Here is a 16,466-nt window from a genome sequence, read left to right as displayed (position 1 = left end):
TCTTTGAGATTGGAATTTTTATTTTTATTTTGTTTCTAATTGATTCCTCTCTTTTATTCGAGGTAAAACTAACAAAGAACCTTTACAGTTTGATCCAGAAATCGAGAAGACTGCAAAGAAGAACTAGAAGCTAACAAAGCTATGGAAGATAGAGGAATCCTCGAGTTCAGAGCCAAAAGCCGAACCCAAGATGACAGCTAATAATCTACCACCACCGGAGGAGGAATTGATGGAGTCAATCTTGGCTCCACAGTTCACGAGGCCAAATTTTAGCATCATCAAACCACCAATCAACGCCAATAATTTTGATATCCAGCCAGCACTGATAACTCTGGTGGAGGAAAACCCATTTGGCGGAGAAGATTATGAAGACCCCCGTGATTTTATGGATATATTTATGAGAATCTGTGACACCACCAAACATAACGGGGTGTCAGATGATGTAATTAGACTCCGACTGTTCCCTTTTGCTGTAACAGGGAAAGCTCTCAGATGGTTGGATAGACAAGCCCCCAACAGCATCAGAACATGGGATGAACTGGCGGCTAAATTCTTCGCTGAGCACTTCTCTAGGGAGAAATACAACAAGTTGGTGAATGAAATCACCAACTTCTCTCAACAACGAGGAGAAACTCTATGTGCAGCTTGGACCAGATTTCAAGAACTGATCATAAGATACCCCGCTTATGATCTGCCAGACGGGAAGAAGGTCAGAATCTTCTACAATGGAATGACTCCAGACTCCAGACTCCAGAATGGTTGTCAATGGTGCAGCCGGTGGGACCATAGCAAGGAAGACAACAGCTCAAACCTTAGAGCTGATCGACTTCATGGCAAGGGCTGATAATGCATCAATGACAGTCCAACCAGTTCAACCAAGAAGGGGAATCCTACAGTTGGGAAACAATGATGCATCACTTGCAGAACAAAAGATCTTATCTCAACAGATAGCTAGTCTGGATGCAAAGTTGGACAAGTTGCAACTCTCTATAGCTCAAGTTGACTCGGTCAACTGTGAGTATTGCCAAGGTGAGCATGATACTAACGTTTGCCCAACATTGGTAGGAACAGATGCTGTACAAGTTAATGGAATCTGGTATGAACCAAAACCACAGCCGGATTTTCAGAGAAACCAGAACAATGCTCCAGGAAATAATTACCAAAGGAGAATTCAAGGTGGAGGTTTGGATTACAAATCCAATAACTATTTGCAACCTCCTCTAGTTCCACAAACGCAAATATCTGAACTAGAGAGAGCACTGATACAGTGGACAAAGACAACTGACACATTCATGAATGAGACAAGAGCTCATAACAAAAATCAGGATGCATCTATCAGAAACTTGGAAAACCAAATTGGCCAACTGTCAAAACAGCTTGAAGAAAGGACTAAAGGTCAATTTCCAAGTAACACAATAATCAATCCGCGAGAAGAATGCAAGTTAATTGTTACAAGAAGCGGAATTGTCATCACTCCTAAAAAAAAACTAAAGGCGGTTCAGAAAAATAAAGCAGACGAACCAGTTCTTGAACCAGAGATAGAAAAAGAAGAGGAAACACCTGCAAAAAAGACAAAGAGGAAGCAAAGGAGAAAGTTGCAGAGACTCCAAAGAAGCAATGTGATTTCTCTCGCTTTGAGAAACCACCTTATCCTATAAAGTTAAGACAAGCACAAAAGCAACAACGTGCCAGGTTTTTAGAAATATTTAAAAAGCTGCAAATTAATATTCCCTTTGCTGAAGCTTTAGCTAACATGCCTAACTATGCTAAGTTTATGAAAGAATTCTTGTCTAGAAAGCATAAGTTGCAGGAATGTGAAACAGTGGCTCTCACAGAGGAGTGCAGCGACATAATCGAGAAAAAGTTTCCACCAAAGCTTCAAGATCCAGGGAGTTTCAACATCCCGATTGCGATAGGCAACATTGATGTTGGCCGGGCATTGTGCGATCTTGGAGCAAGCATCAACCTTATGCCGCTGTCTGTGATGAAGTCTCTCAGAATTTCCAAATTGAAGCCGACAACAGTATCGCTCCAACTTGCTGACAGAACATGAGAAGACCAAACGGAGTAATAGAAGACGTACTTGTCAAAATGGACAAGTTCATCTTCCCTGCTGACTTCGTAGTCCTCGACATGGAAGAAGAAGGAGACATGTGTAACACCCCGTATATATTAGGATTGTTATCATATCATCGTATTAAGCCACGCTTAATAAAAATGCAGAATATCTTTTTCTATTCAATTATGACGTCATTAATATTAGCCAAGTTGGTTACTTAATCAATTTTCATAAAACATCGCCTGTATGTAATTGCAAAGGATAGCTAACTGAAATACCTCATTAATATAAAATAACAGTGAGTATCTAAAGTCACGGATCTACAACATGTAGTTCAGACATAATCCTAATACATTATTACAACTCACAACTAAAACAAGACATAGTGAATCAGTGTGGCATGGACAATCCCCATGCTCACCAAATAGACAACATAATCAACAGAGTCTCTGCAAAATAATCCATAAAGTGAAGCTAAAAGCATACAGCAGTAAACAGTATCCAGCATCCAAGCATGAATAGCAAATCAACATAAGCAGCATAAGTAGGTATCAACTAAGCTCTGGCCTCCTGCCACTAGAGGTCTCAACCCCTGGGTTACCTGAACCTGAAATAAGCGCCCCAAACGTGGGGTGAGATCTCTAAATAGAAATCTCAGTAAGACAAAGGGTCCTCAAGGATCTTCCGCCCCAAGCTCACTTACATGTGCAATATAAGTTCAAAAGCATTTAACAATATAAGTTCCAAAACTATGCAGTGCAACAGATATTCATGCCATATGTGTTATAACTATTCTACTGGCAAGAGAAATGTAGGAATACGTCTATTACCCACACAGTAAGCGCCCATGTCGTACTCGCCCACAGGATCTCACCCCGTCTAGGCAAACACCACATGTATATCATAAAGGCACTCATATACAACAACTGAAAAACATTTATAAAACAATACATGAAAACAACATCATGCATATAAACCATCTCCCCATGGGACATGGTGGAACCAACAATGAAAAAATTGAGGACACGAAAGCTTACCTTGCAAGCTAACTATCCAATGCCAAGAGTCCATACTAGCTCAAAGTCCAAACACAGCAGAATCACAATCTGTTTAGACCAACATTCATATCAATATTCATACTCTACAAGTATATGACATAAACACAACGCCTTTCCTTTACGTTTCAAGTCTTTAGGCTTGTCACAAAGCCTTAAGACCTAAATCACTTGATTCTGACTTAATTTAATTATTACAGAAGTCCACACTAACCAATCATGGGTCCACAAACCCATAATAGCATTCTGTATAAACAGTACCTTCACTGTTCCCGAAAACCCAGAATATCCGGATATTTGTCGGGGACATATCCGGATATCCCATATCCGGATATCACACAACCCCATATCCGGATATCATATCCGAATATTTTGTGACAGAATGCAGTTTCTGTATTTCGCGAGATATCTCTTCCAAGGTTGGGTTTTTAACCCATTCCAACGTCCAAGCATGCATTTTTATACATTTTTAGGTTCATGTTCAGGTTTTGTTACTCATTTAACTTATTTACATGCCAAGACACCATCTTTTAATCAACTAAACTCATGATCAAGGTGGGGGAGCTTACCCAAGCTTCAAAACAGAAAAAAGAGGTGCTCTTGGAGCTCTCTATGTAGCTCCTACAATCTGACTTGCAAGGGAAACAAAAATGCCAACAAAGCTTGATCATTTCTTCACAAAGAAAGCTTCTTGAAGCTCCTCCAACTAAGAAGATGACCCCTACCACCCAAACTCAAACACTCAGCCCTCCAAGACCTCACAAAACAGTGCCAAAGCTCAGCACAAGACCAACAACACAGCGCCAAAGCTAACTCTCTCTCACACCAAGTGTTTAGGAGAAGGTTTCATGAAGAAAATGGCCCTTGGCTCAAGAAATGGTGAAGAGAACCAATGGAACAGTGTTTAGAGAAGCTGGTCAGCCACCCTTTCACGTAGGAAAACAAGGTGCCTAGGGTTTTGTGCAACATGTTATATTTATAGCCGATTTAAGGTTAATCGCACAGTATTAGCACTAATTTCTACGCTTAGTATTTTAATCCCAAACTTTAGAATCTGAACCTACTCATTTTTCTAAGATTTATCATATTTTTATTTTATTGTTCGCAGCACCTTTCCGGTACGCGCTTTTCCATAGCCAATATCGGTTCTGGCACCAGTTCTCATTATTTTAACTTGAAACTTGTTTTACAAGTCCTATATATTATTCTAGGAATATTCCCACACTTATTATAATTTTCTGGGATACTTCATCAGTACGCATTTATACTGAGTAGCAGAACCGGTATCTGCACTTTTCTTCCGAAAAGCGACTTTCAGCATTATTAATCACTTACCATTATTATTTAAGCCTGCTCATAATTATTAGGGTCAATTATAGAATTATTTCCTAATTCTCATATTTAATTAATTAATTTCCTTAATTAACGGTGTGGGTTCTTACAACATGCTTCTTTTGTTGGGTAGGTCATTCTTTGCTACAGCAAGAGCTATGATAGATGTGGAAAACAGAAAGCTGGAATTGAGAATGGACGACGAAAAAGTCACCATCGATGTGTTCAAAGTTATGAAGCATGCAGGAGATAACGGTGATTGTTTCCGGGTGGACGTTCTTGAAGAAATCTTCCTTTCAAAGGAAGATGATCAGATTCTTGAGGAAGAGAAGGAACTCTTTGATGAAGACCCTCCGAAGGAAGATGCTGAAATTGCAACAGAGGAGTTGAAAAAGAAAGAGTCAGACACCATAAATGAAGCACCAAAGGTGGAGTTAAAAGAGCTTCCATCAAATATAAAATACGTCTTCTTAGGAGATGAAGAAACGTATCCTGTCATCATCAACAAGGAGTTATCTAAGACTGAAGAAACCAATTTGATGAAAGTGCTCAAAGACCACCAAACAACCATAGGTTGGTCCATCTCCGATTTAAAAGGAATCAATCCTTCCTTCTGCACTCATAAAATATTGATGGAAGACGACATCAAACCAGTGAGACAGCCTAAGAGATGACTCAGTCCTACCATGAAAGAGGTAGTTCGGAAGGAAGTAGTGAAACTACTTGATGCCGACATGATCTACCCAATCTCAGACACTGCATGGGTAAGTCCTGTCCAAACCGTACCAAAGAAAGGTGGAGTAACAATGCTTAAGAACGAGAGCAACGAACTGATTCCCACAAAAACTATAACTGGATGGAGGATGTGTGTGGATTACAAAATATTGAACGCTGCCACACGAAAGGATCACTTTCCTCTACCCTTCATTGATCAGATTCTGGAGCGGTTGTCCGGATATGCATATTACTGTGTCCTAGACGGTTACTCCGGCTACAACCAGATACCTGTTGCACTAGAGGATCAAGAAAAGATGGCTTTCACTTCTCCCTTTGGAGTGTTTGCCTACAGAAGAATGTCGTTTGGTCTCTGCATTGCACCTGCTACTTTTCAAAGGTGCATGCTTTCCATCTTTTCTGATATGATTGAAAAATCATTGGAGGTATTTATGGATGACTTTTCTATTTTTGGTTCTTGTTTTGACTCATGCTTAGAAAATTTAGCTAAAGTATTAGGTAGGGGTGTTCGCGGTCTGGATTGGATCGATTTTGGAAGCAAAATTCATCCGATCCAATCCCTTCGGTTTGATCATATAATCATCCATTCGGTTTTATTTTTTTTCAAATCCGATCCGATCCAATCCAATTTTTTTCGGTTTGGATTGGATCGGTTTTCGGTTTTTTGAAAATCCTAAAATTTATTTCATGATTATTGTGCAAATAACATCTTTTGTATATATTGGCTTTGTAAAAAAAAAATTTGAAATACAAAAGCATTAATAAACTATAATATAATCTTTTTAATTTTGGCAATGAGATATGAAGCTCTACAAAGATAAAATTTTGTTGATAAGATATGACTAGATTTTTTCTTGGGTTTAGTTGATGGGATAATGGTTCTTGGGTTTAGAAATTTTTAGGCTATGATTAGGGAAATAACCAAGTAGGTAGAGAGAAATTAATATATTGGATCGGTTTGGATTGGGTCGGTTTTCATCAACCCATCCAAAAACCGATCCAATCCAATTAAAATTTGCGGTTTTTAATCGGTTTTCGGTTTTTCGGTTTTCGGTTTATTCGGTTATCGGTTTTTCGGTTCGGTCACCGCGGTTTGAATCGGTTTGGATCGGTTGATGAACAGCCCTAGTATTAAGGCATTGTCAAGAAACAAACTTAGTTCTAAATTGGGAAAAGTGTCATTTTATGGTAAAAGATGGAATAGTATTAGGCCACAAAATTTTTGAAAAAGGAATAGAAGTTGAACAAGCTAAACTGTTGTTAATTGAAAAACTTCCCCCTCCTGCTAATGTGAATGGTGTTCGAAGCTTCTTAGGACATGCAGGTTTTTACAGACGATTCATCAGGGACTTCTCCAAGATCACAAAGCCATTGAGTCAACTGTTGGTGAAGGACACTGAGTTTAAATTTGATAAAGAATGTCTGAATTCCTTTAATCTGCTGAAGGAAAAGCTGACAACCGCGCCTGTCCTGATGGCGCCTGATTGGAACCTTCCTTTTGAGCTCATGTGTGATGCAAGTGCATACGCAATTAGAGCGGTACTTGGTCAGCGTAAGGATAAGCTATTACATGTCATATATTATGCTAGTAAGGAGTTAAATGAGGCACAAGTAAATTGTGCCACAACTGAAAAAGAAATGCTAGCTGTAGTATATGCATTAGATAAATTTAGACATTACTTGATAGGATCTAAATTTATTGTTTTTACTGACCATACTGTATTAAAGTATCTCATGAGTAAACAGGATGCGAAGCCACGGCTGCTGCGTTGGATCCTTCTGTTCCAGGAATTTGATCTGGAGATTAGAGACAAGAAGGGAGTTGAAAACAAAGTAGCGGATCACTTGTCAAGGATTCAAGACAAAGAACTGCAAGATGGACTTGAGATTAAAATAAAAGAATCCTTTCCTGATGAACAAGTGATGGCAGTTCGATCCGGACCCTGGTTCGCGGAGTTAGCAAATTACAAATCTGTAGGATCAATTCCTGAAGAACTCACATGGCAACAGAAAAAGAAGTTCTTGCATGATGCAAAGCGGTATTACTGGGATAACCCATACTATATTTCCAATGTACTGACGGGATTATTCGCAGGTGTGCAGCTGAGATGGAGATTCCGAAGATTCTCTGGCATTGCCACACGTCAGATTACGGAGGACACTTTGGTGGGAATAAGACTGCACAAAAGGTCCTACAAAGTGGGTTTTACTGACCCACAATATTCAAAGACTCGAAGGAGTTTGTAGAGAAGTGCGACAGATGCCAGAGGTCGGGAAACATATCCCAGAAGGACGAGATGTCATTGAATTGCATACTGGAAGTGGAAGTCTTCGATGTATGGAGAATTGACTTTATGGGACCCTTCCCGGTGTCATATTCCAACCAATACATCTTGGTTGCTGTGGACTACGTGTCCAAGTGGGTGGAAGTAGTGGCCCTATCAACAAACGATGCTAGGGTAGTCGTAGCCTTCCTACAGAGAAACATCTTCACCCGATTCGGAGTTCCACGAGCCATCATCAGTGATGGAGGAACCCACTTCTGCAATAAACAATTTGAGGGTCTTCTCAAGAAGTATGGAGTCACACACAAAGTGGCCACACCATATCATCCTCAGACAAGCGGAAGAGTGGAGATTTCCAACAGAGAGCTGAAGCGAATCCTGGAGAAGACTGTGAGCAACACAAGAAAGGACTGGGCAAAGAGGCTTGACAATGCACTCTGGGCATATAGAAAAACTTTCAAGACTCTCATAAGTATGTCACCATTCCAACTGGTGTACGGTAAGTCCTGTCATCTCCCTGTTGAATTAGAACATAAGACCATCTGGGCAACTAAATTTCTGAATTTTGAACCAACTAAAGCTAATGAAAAATGATTACTGCAATTACATAAGTTGGATGAGTTTAGGCTAGCTGCTTATGAGAATGCCAGGATCTACAAGGAAAAGACAAAAAGGTGGCATGATAAGAAGATAGCTCCAAAGGAATTTGAGCCGGGACAACAGGTATTATTGTACAATTCTCGACTGAGATTGTCTCCAGGTAAACTCAAATCCCGCTGGTCAGAGCCTTTCGTAGTGAAAAAGGTTTTTCCTTATGGTACAATAGAAATTTCTCCTATAGACACTGATAATCCTTTCAAAGTTAATGGTAGTAGGCTGATATTATACTATGGAGGACAGGTGAATCGGGACAAGATTTCTGTCCATCTGACTTCACCTAAGTCTTAGACTGTTCACGTCAGGCTCGTGACGTTAAACAAGTGCTCATTGGGAGGCAACCCAGTAGGAAAATTTAATTTTATCTTTAGGATAGGTAAAAACAAAAAAAACTAAATAAATGGTGAAATGGGTGATGAAAGAAAGAACATGAGTCTGGGAACTGGCGCTGCTAGCGCTAGAAGAAAAATTTCCACAGTGAGCTTCACGCTTTCAGCGCCATTATGGCGCTGTCAGCGTGAGAAAATCCAAAAGAAATTCCACGCCAGCAGTATGGGGATCGCGCTCTCAGCGTCACTGATAAAAAATTTCCAGTGAGTTCCACGCTCACAGCGTGAATCCCACGCTATGAGAGTCAAAAACTCACACAAGTTTCGCGCCAACAACGTGAAATCCACACTGAGAAGGCCCATGGTAAAAAACTCACAGAGAGCTCCGCGCTAGCAGCGTGAACTCCACGCTGTCAGCGCCAGCCCCAAAATCAGAATTTTAAAATTAAAACCCTAATTTCCTAATCCCCCCAACTCTCACATAGCCGTTCTCTCTCTCTCTCTCTCTCTCTCTCTCTCTCTCTCTCTTCTTTTCTCTTTTTCCTTCCCCCACCATCCAACACCACTTTCAGCCACCGTCTCAACCATCCTCCCTCACCGAACCACCACCATCGTCCTACCACCATAACCACCAGGCTCCACCACCATTCCACTCTCTTCCTCATACTCGAAGCCATCAACCACCGCGAGGCACTATCTCCACAACCCAATCCACTAGAAATCGATTTTCACCCTTCAACTAGCCTGCAACCACCAAGACAAAACACCAGCCACCTCATCACACCACAAACCCTACATCGGTCACCAAACCTTACCCTTCTTCCTCTCACTACCATTCCTCTTCAATACCTCAAGCTTCACCGCCGACTAACACCATTCCTTCCTCAACCACACCACAAAACCAACTGCCATCTCTTTCAATCTCCGTAACCGCATCCAAAACCACAGGAAGTATACAGAGGCCGTGGGGTAGTAAATTTGGGAATTCTTAGAAAGGTTGATTCAGGCTAGGGTCTTTCCAATTTTCCAATTCACTATTTGCACAATGGCAGGAGACAAGGTATTTCTTTATCTTCCAACCTTTTATGCTTCGGGTTTGATACTTGTCATGCACAAAATTTATGTTTGATTGTTGATGCACCTTGTCTGATTGTTTTTGTTGATTATGGAATTATGGATGCTGAGTTAAATGAATTACATGCATGCTAGGCCATTATGAATGATTTTGAATATGGTAGGTTGCAAGACCGATTGATTTTGGTCACATTATTGATTCTGAGCACGTGCATTGTTGCTAAAAGTGGCTTTCACTAATTTTTTTGTTGATATATGGACCTTGTATGTGAAAGTAGCCTTTTGTAGGCCATGAACAAGAAAGAGGGAAAAATTAAATTTTTATGCGGAAGAAGCAACCTTTGCCCACCCTCAATAATGTTTAACCCATGAATCATGCAATAGACATGTTAGGGTTTAAAGTAGATACCTTTATTCGAATTATTATTCCTGATCAAATGCGTTCTTGATCAATTCTTCAGACGTGAAGAACACTAGCCCTCCGATGGAAATCCACACCACCTTGTTGTCTCTTTAAGAGAAGAACACTTATTCAAATGCCCAATCTCCTTCAATGGAGGTTTCTAGACTCAAGAGAAGAATAGAGATTGGGTAGTGTCTTTGGTTATTCCAAGAGAGATAGCCGCCACACTGATTTGTGTATTGGCTAAGGTTTCAGTGCAGAAAATTAGAGAAGAAGAAGAGATAAAATTAAGGAAACCAATTAATTAAATTAATTGGCTGAAATTGGGAAAACTAATCAATTGGATAAAATTAAGAAACTTACCCAATAAGATTGGGATTTGATGAGGGCGCTGATTTGACCTAGTCTTAGGTTAATGAGTCGCCCATCAGGCCCAACATAGCCACTGACATAAATGGGCTTGGGCCCATTAGGCCCAATCCATCTAATGACAACACAGAGCACTAGCAATGCTTTGTTGTCCCAGAGCTAGTTGAGTTGATCGAATGATCAACCTGTTATACCTATTTGGTTACCGTGTGAATTGTCCTTTCATCTCGGTTATCCATCCCATTGACCTAGGTCAAGGAAAACGTATCAACCCCTGCGGTCTGGGGTTAGCTTTTGCCGAAACAGGGAATCTTCATTTACGAACTCTAAAGAGCGGGCCATCTCATGACTCCTTTACTATGCATAGATTCCCGAGTCCCGTAAATGTCATCCCGGTTTCACCGGTCTACAGATAACCTAATCTCTCACAGAGATTAACGAATTCCTTTAGCTTGTCACACTAGCCCTGAGTCCTTAGGGCATGCCAAGAGTATACCTACAAGTCTCCATGTTTTAGGCAGACAAGATATATAATCAAAGTAAGCCTTTCAGAGCACAGGTCTATACGACAATGTCAGGTCTAAGGAAAGACACACCCAAATAATAAAAGACATTACCTATTGATACTATCTGTGAGATTTCCTTGTAGTGTCTTTTTGTGGATCCGTTCAGTGCGAGCTATTCTTCAATAGGTCCGCCCACGAGTCAGCTAAGACATCTCCATGTCTATAGCTCACGAGGACTCTACCTTGCATCTCCATGCAAATAGCTGAGTCGTGCTAGTCTTACCCGAGATAACCAATGCCCATTATCGGTATCTCTAGACTAGGAACATATTTCTGGCAATGGACGTGTGGTGTCATTGAGCCCTCATGATCATGATCTCTATCACAGATCCTCAATGTGACACCCGTTCCATTCCAAGGGCTTTATCCAGTTATTCATATTCAATATTTGAGACATGCAATATGAAACAAGATAAATAATGCTTTTATTCATAAAATTTATTCATAACTAATAAAGAAGTACATGGATCCATCTGACTCTCAGATTGTCTCTAGGACACCTATGTACTAACAGTATATGGAGAGGAATCTGATTACATGACCAATTTGTAAATATGCATGCTAAGTGGTTGATATTTTGTCTCAGTCAAATTACATGTAAATTTCTTGAATGAATTGTGGCTGTGATAACATATATTCGCATGTTGATGCTGTGGTCCGCTGTTATGATGAGCATTCCAATATTATATTTTGCACACACCACATGTTTGATATGTTGTGCATGCTAGCCGATAGATAATGGACTAGTATGTTTTGGATTTACTTAACATCAATAGCTGATATTGTGTTAATGGAACCTAGAACATAGGTCATAGGTCTTAACATGAACACATTGCACATATGTGAATAAGAAAGGTTATGGCTATGCTTATGAATGGACTGAGAATGGATGCATAAATCTTAACGAATCTGCGAATATTGGATTTAATACTAGTCTTCTGGAGTGTATAATTCAGGTTAACTGTCACTCAAATATGCGATGTTTGGTAATTCGCCTAAAAATGTTACTAGCTAGGAACCCAAGGCTGTTTAATTCTTGAACTCAATGGTCTTCATGGATTTGCATTTTAGAATCTTAACTGCTACTGAATATCCATGAGTGTCACAAGCCCATATCCTGCATATTTTCAGATCAATCAGGGAATGTTGTTTTCTATTAAACTGCCAAAATTTTGCTAGATTACATCATTCTTCAATTTCCAGTATTATGATAAAATGAAAGGCTACATACCATCCAGTGTTAGAAATTCATGTTTCTAAAATTATTTTCAAGCATATGTTATGACCTTCTATCTGTCCGAATGTTAGAAATTAACATGATTGACATGTGATGCTCACCCGCAAGTGTATCGATCGCACAAGTAGTATAATGATAAGAAAGTATCGTCTCCACAGGGATTGTGATCGAATATCAAATAATCGTTCTTTTTAAGATGGAAGGAATTCAAACAGATATGAAAAATGTTGTTGATTTGGATAAAAATAAGAACTAAAATAACAACGTAATTTTGGAATTTTTGTTGTTAAAAATAAAACAGAGATTAATTGTATAAAATATGAAAAAGCATTGTAGCTAGAGTACACTCACCAAATGATCCCCACTTCTTATGCTGGATTGATTTACAATACTCATTTATATAAATACTCAGATAATTTATCATCTAAAAATAATTAGTTAAATTCCAATCTCTTGGCAATCTAACCCTTTAACCCCAATTGGAACCCTAATCCCTCATGAAATTAAGCAATGAACACGATAAATAAAACATCTGCAATCAAATATACGTCTATTCCTAGCACGCATAGAAATTGTTATCCTACTCCCTTTCAAGATCAAAACCCCAATATTCCTACCAAGGGTTCCTACCCTCAAACTACCATCAACTATAAGATTGATCAGTTCTAACAAAGAAGATAGAAAATACACACAGAGTAGAGATAAAGATGAATATATAAACGAGTAAAAATAAATCAATCCGTTGTAACAAGGGTTCACATAGGGTTTGTGACCCTAACTACAATAAAAAGTACCTAGCCAACCATGGTGAAGATAGAAAATATGCATAGAGTAGAGATAAAGATAAATATATAAACGAGTAAAAATAAATCAATCCGTTGTAACAAGGGTTCACATAGGGTTTGTGACCCTAACTACAATAAAAAGTACCTAGCCAACCATGGTGAAGATAGAAAATATGCATAGAGTAGAGATAAAGATAAATATATAAACGAGTAAAAATAAATCAATCCGTTGTAACAAGGGTTCACATAGGGTTTGTGACCCTAACTACAATAAAAAGTACCTAGCCAACCATGGTCATGGCCGAAGTATCAATATTCAACATAAACTGGAAACTGGAAACTGGAAACTGGAAAATGGAAGAACAAAGATGAACAAGAAGATCTCTCAGAAGCTCCCTCTCTGAAGCACGACGGTTCTCTCCAGAATGCGATACCTAATTCTGTGAAGAGCACCTTTTTAATAGACATCTTTTCTTCTCCCAAGTTTACCCTTTTAAAAACACGGTACTGTAATTCCCGCAAACTAGCGCGGGTCTGCGCCACTGTGGCGCTGGACCACGCCAGATCCCTGGTAATTGGCCTATGCACGTGGCGCTAACTTGCGCCAGTATGGCGCTAAGTTGCGCCACTTCTCTGGAATTTTGGCCTAGCAATTCGATGTAGCATGGAATTTCCACCCGTGTAGAGTCGCATCACCAAGCTTTTCATAGTTTCCACCGGTTCTCCCTTTTTAAACATAACAAATAGGTGAGAAATGTCATTGAGATGGAAAATTTAATATAATAAACAAATATGTATAAAAAGTGCTCTTCTATGACTTAATTCTCATCATTTTTAGCCTGGAAAACTACATCTGCCAGAGGCACATCAAACCATTCCTAGATTTAAACGTTGCTGTCCTCAGCAATGTACAAGACTCAATCCAGAAACAATCAATTAATCCAGCATAACAATACATAGACACTCTCAGACACAATATGCTATGCATGACTGACCCAATATCATAAATTTCTAACATTGTCATCAGCTTTCTAAAGATACAAGTCTACATTGATTACCCCTCACACAGATAAATAATGTTCACTCAACACTCAGTGTTTAAAGATATCATGAGCACTCAATCAATCACAGCTATAACACTACCATAGTCTTGATCATATTCTCAAAAATTCTTAAAATTGAAGAATCAAACATATGCACCAGTTGATCAAAAGGACTTCACAGGTTGTAACTTGGCCGGGTTAAAGGGTAGGAATATATGAATAGTAGCTCAATAACAATGAGATTGAAAAACTGATACTCTTTCACTTTAACACATTCAACTCAATGGTTTTGCTCTACTAACATTCCCACAGAATTTCAGGAATTAATTCCTTTTAGCCACCTTTTATGCATATTTATCCTTTTTCTTTCTCTTTCATTTTTCCCTTTTTTTTATAAGGGCACAGATGAAATCTACATCCCCTAATCACTTAACTTTTGTGGAGCTTACCTCCATTTCTTTGTTTTATTTTTCAACACATCAGTAATTCAATCTCAATCAAGGTAAGTCACATGGATGTAAGCTAAGCCATCACTCAGGCCACAGGTCATTTACCAACAAAATAAGTTCAGGCTCAAGAGGCTAGCAATGGAAAAACTTCATATAGGTGGGCTATTTTGGCTATAGGTTAATAAGAACAAAATGCCTTTATCATCTCAACCAATGCATGCATTATAGAGAAACATATCAAGTTCTAGAGTGTTACAACAGTGAGGTCTCTCAACAAGAAAATTCAGTGTTTAAGTTCAAACCTCACAGCTATGATATTAATATAGACTCAAGAAAATCAACCTCAGACATTATCAGAATTTTACAACATCAATTCAGACAAACGAGCAACATGTAACCCAATTATATCTATGCAATGTCATGCCATAATGTCATACACATACTTCCTAAGATTCAATCAAGCACATTAACTGGATAAGCACATTTAAACATGAGAATTGCTTGAAAAATAGATCGATATATATATATATAAATATATATTTTAAATAAAAACAACACAAAATAACTAACGAAAATTAAAAAAAAATTAAAAGAGTTTAGAATATCTCCCCTGATAGAAGCAGTGCAGTTCCAAGGTGCTTTCCTAAAACCTACCATTCCCAGATTTAAAGAATTACTGTCCCCAACAATAGTCAAACCAAAAGATGGATGAAAAACCTGCATCATGGAGCAAACAACAGCATATAGGAGAAACTATAATGCACACAATAAAACATCAGAGTGTTTGGGAAATATACCAACTCAAATCAGCTAAATGACCCTAACATCAACCTATGGTCATAATAAAGCAGCAAAAGTATCAAAAACATAAACTAAAATAATATGTAAGAAATCTCTGTCAGCAAGGAGACATCACTCGTCCTCATCGTCACTATCATCCGTGACCATCCTCCTAGCAGCACAGGATGATTCAGTGGTAGGACGATACAGTTGTGGATCCATGAATGGCTGTGATGGCATGGGAACATCAGTTGGGGCTGGAGCAGGATACTGCTGTTGATAGACATAAGGAAGAGGAATCTCAGGATACACAGGCTGAAATGTACTGAAGGGTACACTAGGATAAGCATGCTCCAGGAAGCGGTGAGTATACTCCCCCTGCATAATGAGCACCTCATTCTCGATAGAGATCCGAGAAAGCTGCTGTTGCAGTCCATAGAAATCAAATGCAGGAGGGGTTCCTTGAGGAGCAGCCAGATCAGCATGAGCATCATGAGCTTCAGGAGCATCTGGCTCAGGTACAGGAGGTGGAATAGGCATACATGGTACTCATGGAGAAGCAGGCCTACCAATTCCAGCAGCATTGGCTCTGCTCCTGAACTCAACCTCAGATTTAGAGCAGTAATCTATGTAGGTAGTAAGAGTGATCTATGATGCAAGTTTAACATCCAACTCTTCATCATCAGAAATATACACCCCTGCCCTAAAACACAAATGATTGATTAAGGATGCAAATCCCCAAAGTTCTTTCTTTCTACTCTCTCGCACCATGTGACAAATCCTGTCAGATAATACTGCAGCAATATTCAGTCTTTCCTCCCCAGTAAGGATATACAACAAAGAGCCTCGCTCTATATTCACATCAGACAAATTAGAAGATGGAAGAATGTTGGCATTCACAAAATTATGCCAAAAACGGCATTCAACAGTTAGCTCTTTCATATTCAACTTTTCAGGGATGCCACCAGCTTTATTTCCCTACTTTGAGTATGCGCTGGTAATCTCTGTCCTCACCATTGTTGGGTGGTTAGCTAATGGTGGAAAAATATAAGTTCTGATGGGGGACGTTCCTCTGTTCTATATTGGTGATAGAACACAGATTCGTTCCCTTACTTCCAACCCAAGTGCGCAAGTGCACGCATCAAGTAATAATGGGTGTATTAAGGCCCAGATTATCGTTCTCACGAGGATAGAACTCTAAATATTGTCTTATACTATTTTATAAAGAATGAAAATGCGAAGAAAAGTTATTGAATGAACTATCTGGTCAAACGTTCCCTACTGTCTTGACAACGTTCCTCAGGAACA

The sequence above is a fragment of the Gastrolobium bilobum genome, unplaced genomic scaffold (genome assembly GCF_033153095.1).
Source record: "Gastrolobium bilobum isolate Gb01-03AN ecotype WA unplaced genomic scaffold, APGP_CSIRO_Gbil_v1 utg47561, whole genome shotgun sequence".
NCBI lineage: Eukaryota > Viridiplantae > Streptophyta > Magnoliopsida > Fabales > Fabaceae > Gastrolobium > Gastrolobium bilobum.
Note: the sequence above shows the minus strand (reverse complement) of the source record.